This window comes from Tiliqua scincoides, chromosome 4 (genome assembly GCF_035046505.1).
Source record: "Tiliqua scincoides isolate rTilSci1 chromosome 4, rTilSci1.hap2, whole genome shotgun sequence".
Taxonomy (NCBI): Eukaryota; Metazoa; Chordata; class Lepidosauria; order Squamata; family Scincidae; genus Tiliqua; species Tiliqua scincoides.
This window is the reverse complement of record NC_089824.1, coordinates 40,108,815-40,115,979: the sequence shown is the minus strand read 5'-3', so window position 1 is coordinate 40,115,979 and position 7,165 is coordinate 40,108,815. Positions and strand designations below refer to the sequence as shown.

The window sequence follows — 7,165 nt, the reverse complement described above, 5'->3', positions numbered from 1 at the left end:
AAAGCACGCGCCCCGAGGAGGGGGGGAGAGAGGAGGAGGGGAACGGCCAGTAAGGGAGCAGAGGTGGCGGGAGGCTGCAGAGGGGAGGGGCCGAGGGTGGGCCGAAAGCGCAAGGCACGGAGGGAAAGAGAGTTTTTGCCACCCCAATTCTAGACGGAGGCCCGTTTGGGGCAAAAAGCCCAACAAAGCAAACTCGCAATAGCCTTTTTTCCCCTCTATGTTGCCCCAGCCTGTTGCAACCAAACACCCTCCCACCGGCAGCATCCACAGAGGGATAGGGACTGCTATTGCTTGCAACCCAAAGGGGAAGGGAAAAAAAAAAACAAAGTCTCCTTCGAGCCGGAATCGAACCAGCGACCTAAGGATTCCCGCTCGGAACAACGCTTCTACAGTCCTCCGCTCTACCAGCTGAGCTATCGAAGGGACACTGAACGTATGGCTCTCTTTTCTGCATATAAAAGGTCCCTCGCAGCTGCTGCTAATGCTGCTGCTGCTTTCTCCCCTCCCATGCATATTTATTCACCCTGAGTCCATTGAGACAAGTGGACTGGACTTACAGGTCACAGTGCAGGGAGACCACAGCCTTCAGGAAGCACTGCAGCTGTCAGCCAAACACCAGGTCAGGCACACTCCAGCATGGTGGTTTCCAAACTTTATAGCATGGGACCCACTTTAAAAAATTGTACTCCATGTGGGGACCCACTGGGACCCACTTTTTGAAATAGTACTCTATGGCAGGGGTGTCAAACTCATTTCGTATGGAGAGCCACATAGCATTCATGATGCCTGCTGAGGGCCAGAAGTGATGTCATTAGACAAGAAGTGATGTCATTAGACAGGTCATAACTAAAAATAAACGCTTTTTTTCTCACTTAGGAACTCATTAGCTGCAAATAACAAAAGGGAAAATATATGAATCATGATCATATTTCAAGCTATGGGAGAGCCCAATTTTCATGTGGCTGCCCTTTCAGCAGTAACACCTCAGCACTGCTCAGCAGCTGAGAGCCTGAGGGCCAGATAAAAAGCTTCTTCAGGCCACATTCAGCTCCCGGGCCTTATGTTTGACACCCCTGCTCTATGGGGACCCACCTGGGTATACCAGACTTTTTTTTTTTTTTAAGGAAATCTAGAAAGAAATGTTTTATTTATTTACATATAATAATATCTAGAAAAAAGACCCTCAAACACTTACCTCCCTACATTTACACAAGCTTGCAAACTGCAGGAGCTCAGCTGCTTGCAGGGCAGTCACCTGCTATCTTGCAAACTGCAGGAGCCAAGCTGTTTGCAAGGTAATTAGCCACTATCTTGCAAACTGTAGGAGCTGAACTGTTTTCAGGGCAATTAGCCACTATCTTGCAAACTGTAGGAGCTCAGCTGCTTGCAGGGCTGTTAGTTGCTATCTCGCATACCACGGGAGCTCAGCTGTTTGCAGGACAATTAGCTGCTATCTTGCAAACTGCAGGAGCCAAACTGTTTGCAAGGCAGTTAGCAGCTATCTGATTTTTGAATATCTTCAGGGCTTGAGGGCCTAATCCTAACCAATTTTCCAGCATCAATGCAGCCACAATCCAGCCCACAGGTAAGGGAACAAACATTCCCTTACCTTGAGGGGGCTTCCAAGACTGCACCACCATCACAGAATTCAGTGTGCAGCCTATTGGCATAGCTGCATCAGTGCTGGAAAGTTGGATAGGATCGGGCCCTGAGGCAATTACTTATCTGATCTTGCCATCTCTCTTACATGACCCACCAAAAAAGAACCACAGTTTGGTAACCACTGCACTAGACACAAAAGAGATCTAGAAAGAAATATTTTTATTTATTATTATTCATAATTATTATTGGGGTCCTGTGTTCCTGAGACTGCGAGAGACCTTTACGCATAGCATGGGTGTGTAGACATTTACTAGACTCTCCCTCGAAATGGAGCTCAAGGATTGTTCCCCCAAATCTTCACAGTCATTCCACAGCACCCAGTAGGCTGAATTGCATTCCAGCTATTTTTTCTGCAAACCAGGCAAAGCCTTTTTTTGTTTGTTTCAAAAACGTTTCACAACCCACCAAAAATAGGCTTGGGACCCACTGGTGGGTCCCGACCCACAGTTTGGGAAACACTGATGTAGAAGAAAGGAAACCAGAATAAAAGGAGGTGAGACATATATGGCATTAATCATGATCCAGGTAGTTACATTTTCTCTTCCCTGTCTTTCCCTTCACCACTTTCTGGTCTCTGCCCTGGGTTGAATATCAGAATCTATTCCATGGCCCACATGGGGGCAGCACTCAGCTGCTGCCTTTGAAACTTTTTGCTGCTAAGAATTCTAGTTGAGAATCACTATCAGGCTCAAGAGGAAGTAAACTGAGAAAAGTGTCTAGGGCATATGCTCATGCCTTGACCATTATTTTTTCCAAGAAAGAGACAGTATATAGCTCTTGTTACATCTACAGCCCAATCCTATCCACTCCCTTGCCACTGCTAATGTAGGGCACCAAAATGGCTACCGCTGCATCTTACAGTGGGAGGCAATTGCAGAGTGTGGGTAAGGGAGCAATTGTTCCCTTATCTGGGGTAAGCCTCTGTGGTGGTGGTGATGTCTACTCAGACCAGTGCTAGATAAATAGCTGTGAGATCAGGTCTAGGAAAGGGCTTGGGATTTGGCAAAGGCAGCAGCCACCACTACATTCACTCCCATCCAGACCCAATCTGCCCATCCCCCACCCTCTCCCACCTACTTACCTGTTTCAGCAAGCAGCAGGAAAAGCAATGCAGGCAGGCAGGCATCAGCCTTCCTAGCACTCCCACCAGTGCACCAAGTAGCATACAGCCAGAGTACCTTCTGGCATTGACTGCTTTATGGCAGCACCAGCAGCGGACCCTTATGCAAGTATAGGATTCGACTCCACGGCATCTTGTTACATTAAGTTCTATGCACATTTCCTGGAGGTAAGCCCTGCTGAACACAATGGGACTTATTTGAAACTAAACAGGTATAGGCCAGCCACAGACCTTCACAGCCCCGTGCCCGGGGCAAAGCTCTGAGATGGTGCCCCCAGTGCAGAAATCCACCCCGCCTCACCAGAGGCTCATGGAGCCTCACACAAACTCCTCCCACACTGGGGAAACCTCTGCAAGCTTCCCTGACACTATAAACGAGGCTTCCACGGGGTCCTAGCGGCTGGCGCCTGGGGCATTTGTCCCAGGGAGGTTTATGGGAGGTATGCAACTGGTATCTATCCTCAAAATACAGTACTTTCTATTTATTTGTTTGGGATCTTTTTAAATCCATATTTACAATTTTTATATATCAGTTTTAAAATTACATTGCAACCTACTCCAAAAATTTGGGATGAAATGAGCTAGCTTTTAAAATGAAGTATAAGTTTCAAAGCAGAAATAAGTGCTAGGAGAACACACTCTAGTGAAAAAAGTTTCAAATTGATTTGTTGCTGCTGCTGTTGTTGTTACAGTCTTACTGGGGTGATTGATAGGCTCCTGTGCTTTAAAATTACAGCACTGGTTTTAACCCAGTGAATTTGAGTCCCTTGAGAATTCCTAGGAGTTTAGCTGACTAAGAAAGTTGTGAGTGTTCTCAATCCTATTAACACAGGTTAAGAGAAAGTAGATATGGTATTTATGTTTTTTACATCAGCAATTTTCCCACAGTGTGAAAAAAGATACTGATTAAACTAAGGCTTCAATCTTACACACACTTTCCTGGGCATAACATTCATTAACCATCTTGGGACTTACTTCTGAGTAAATGTGCTTATCTATGCACTTGAAACCTGTGACCATATCACAGGGACCTTCAACAATTTAACAAATGTTAAATTCAAATATTAGGAAAAATGTAAACCATTGAAAACTAAGAAAAAGGGAAAAATTGCTTTTCAAGAACTAGACACCTTTCTTTTAATCTTACAATTACAAAGTCAAAAATGTAAGCCATCAAGCCACCATTCCATTCAAGACACTCTGCTAAAGAACCAATTGTACTAATGTCTACAGGCCAATCAAATAGTAAAACAAAATAGTGCGTTGACAGAGCAATTACTTGGGCACAAGGAACCCTGAAGTAGCCATATCATTTGTGCAGAAACACCCCTGTAATACACATCTCAAGAGTCCTCAATCTCTGTTTCCATCCTTCACACTCGCCTTCACACTCACACTCATACTTCAAACTACACTCTCGACAGTGTTACAATAAATTTCAAAGTTCATTTTTCTCATGGTAGAGGCCAATCATGTAGAATATTAAATCTGACAGATTTTACAACTTTGTGACATATAGGTTTGAATATTTGAGACAGAAACAAAACAATCACACCCAAGTTGAATTCTCTTGAGTGTTAGGAGTGCCATAATACTGAACCACAGTCAAATGTTTTGCAGATGCAGTGTGTCAGCAAGCTTGTGCAATGACTAAGCTACTATATTTTTTTCTGAGCTAGCAACAGTTCAATTTTCCCACTGCTAACTACCAAACAGAAGAATGGCAGCTATTTGTAGCTTGTTCAGCACAGATAAGGTTGTATATGATGCAACTGAGTAAACTTGTTCTTTAAGCTCACACCAAAAGTTTCTAGTTTAGGTCCATACTTCAAAAAAAAAATATGTGAATCTAAAACAGAATACATTTTGTGAAGATATTTCTGCCTCACAGTCATTTTAAAAGATATTTTGGTATTGTAGCTGGCAATTAAATGGACAGATCTTTCAGAAGAAGAGCTATACAGTGTTAGTTGGATCTTGTAACTCATGAATTACAGCCTATTTCTATTTTGGAACATTTCATGCAGACTCAGGAGTTACAGACTCCAGAAATAGGATGAAGGAGTCTGCAATATCGTCAGCTGAGGAGAGTATGAAGATGACATGATCTTATTTGAACTGGTAACATATGGAGGGGCCTGATAAAAATGTACAGTTCTTTATTAATGGCTCTTCCTTCAAAATAAACACAGAGTGTTATTATACAGGGGTCAGGGAAATCTATTAATATAAAAAATAAAAAACAAAGCCCACATCCAAGTATTATAAAAATGCATAAAATCCTTTATCAGAGTCAAAAAAAAAGAACAGTTCCACATCCTTAATCTGCTTTTCGCATAGACCCAGACATTCCTCCTTTCCAACCCAGAAAATGGTCTGAAGGCACCCAACGTACTTCTATCCCTGTAAAAAAACAGACCTGAGCCTGGACAGCTAAATCTGGAAATCCCTCGTGTACACGACTCTGAACTCCTCAGAGAAAAGCAGGATACAAAGGTGATCCATATTTAAAACAGGACATCCATAGACCCTCTCCCATCTCAACTCAGTCCTGGAAATCACTCTCTTCAGCCCAATCTCCCATGTTCACCTCCTTGCTATTGAATCAGAGATAGTTTAAATTACTGTAACTGGTCAAACCATGATTTTACCCCGACTCTTAAATAAAAATTGGAATAAAACTTCAGCAGTCTACCTAAATAGCCAGTGCATTAAGGTACTGTACTAGTATCTAGCTTAACAAAGGTATTCCAACAGTTGAGTTGCCATCCACAGTTCCAATGGTGGTCATGTTCTTTCAGGAACATGTTTAGATGAAGGCTCTAGTAGAAGTACATAGGTTTATATGGTGAAGAGGGGAGGAAGGTCACTGGTTCTCTGCTTCCTTCCAGTCACACACAGTAGCTAGTCCTAACAAATAGTATTAAATGAGATGAACTGTAAGCACAGTTCCAGTAGTGGTCAATTTTGGTACAGAAACTAGAAAAAAGTAGTTGAGCTCATATTTTTAATATAGCAATCAAAGAAATTCCAAATACTGTACAGTAAAGTGTAGGTATAGTACACTGTTATAATACACTATTGTTACATTACAGATAAAAAACAAATTAGTACAGCAATCACAAATAAAATCCAAATGTGCTGAACAGCCAGCATTGTGAACATGGTATCATTGCTATTCTAATTTAATCCAATATGTAAAGCACTTGCTGTTTTAAAAGATTTCCTAAATATGTACAGTACTAATGCTTATTTATACATTTTTTTAAAATCAATTTCTTTCAAAAGTGCACTATTTTTCTTCCTGGCAATAATCCTCATTTTAAAAAAATCTAAAAAATACTCACAACAGTTCAGTCTTTTAACTTTGCTACAATCATAGGGGCTACGTGAAAATTCTGCATTAAAATTTTATTTTAAATGCAGCAGCTTAAATTTTAAGAGATTATGGAATATTCACAAGAAAATACTGAACAAATCCATTTCCTTGAATATAAATGCTAATCTCCACATTGAAGAGGACAGATTCTAACATCTGGCAGCTCAAAATGCTCCAAAGAAAAGTAGTCTATACTGGGATCTTTTTAAGTTTCATTGGACTTGATGGGATCCAGGAACAATTTTGGGTTTATGTAAGCTTTATGCCAGATGTTTTCAGCTGGGTTGAATGAGTGCATGCATGGTGAAGCAGTTATCCAAGCACTCCGTAACATAATCATATCCCAATTTATTCCTTTAAACACAAACAAACACACCCAAAAACAAACAAACCAAAAAAGTCATTTTGGTCTTGAAAAGATACTCTTTTATAGCACTGTTAGTATATAGTCACAGCAATGCTCTTCTGTGGTATTTGCTACAGCAGAGAATAGAAACCACACCTGGACATTAACACAGCAATTCCTAAATACCATCCCCTATAACAGGTCATTTTCAACGGAATATGTCAATTCTTGAAAGCTACAAGAGAGAAACACACTACATAGGCAAAAAGGATGGGGGGGAGAGAAAACCATCTTCTATTTCAAAATAATTAGCATAATCTTGCTATTTTTTCTATCTGGAAATGAAATAGGTTACAAGAAAAACACTAAGGAGTTAAAAATTACATGAGTTAACAGCTTTGCAGTTGTAGAACAAGTACTGGATACTAATTTTTAAAGCTGCAACAAAATTCAAATATTAAATTTCTGAAGGAATTAAAGAGCATATCACACACTAAAATGCTGTTGATTTGGAAGGAAAGCCATTAGCATGTTCTAATTCCAGCAATTTCCAATATTTTAAATTCTTTGCTGCTCAACATCCTCTTCATAAGTGTATTGAAGGTTGCTGTGCTATCACTTTAGATCTTTTACATTTACAAAACTACTCGACTATTCA

General features: G+C 40.9%; 1 non-coding gene across 1 annotated transcript; it reads right to left on the bottom strand.

The window, feature by feature from the left end:
- Nucleotides 1-330: 330 nt before the first annotated feature.
- TRNAY-GUA (transfer RNA tyrosine (anticodon GUA)) lies at nt 331-423 on the bottom strand. The gene is made up of 2 exons: nt 387-423; nt 331-366 (listed from the first exon to the last, which is right to left on the bottom strand). It is a non-coding gene; the product is annotated as a tRNA-Tyr (tRNA).
- Nucleotides 424-7,165: the final 6,742 nt, after the last annotated feature.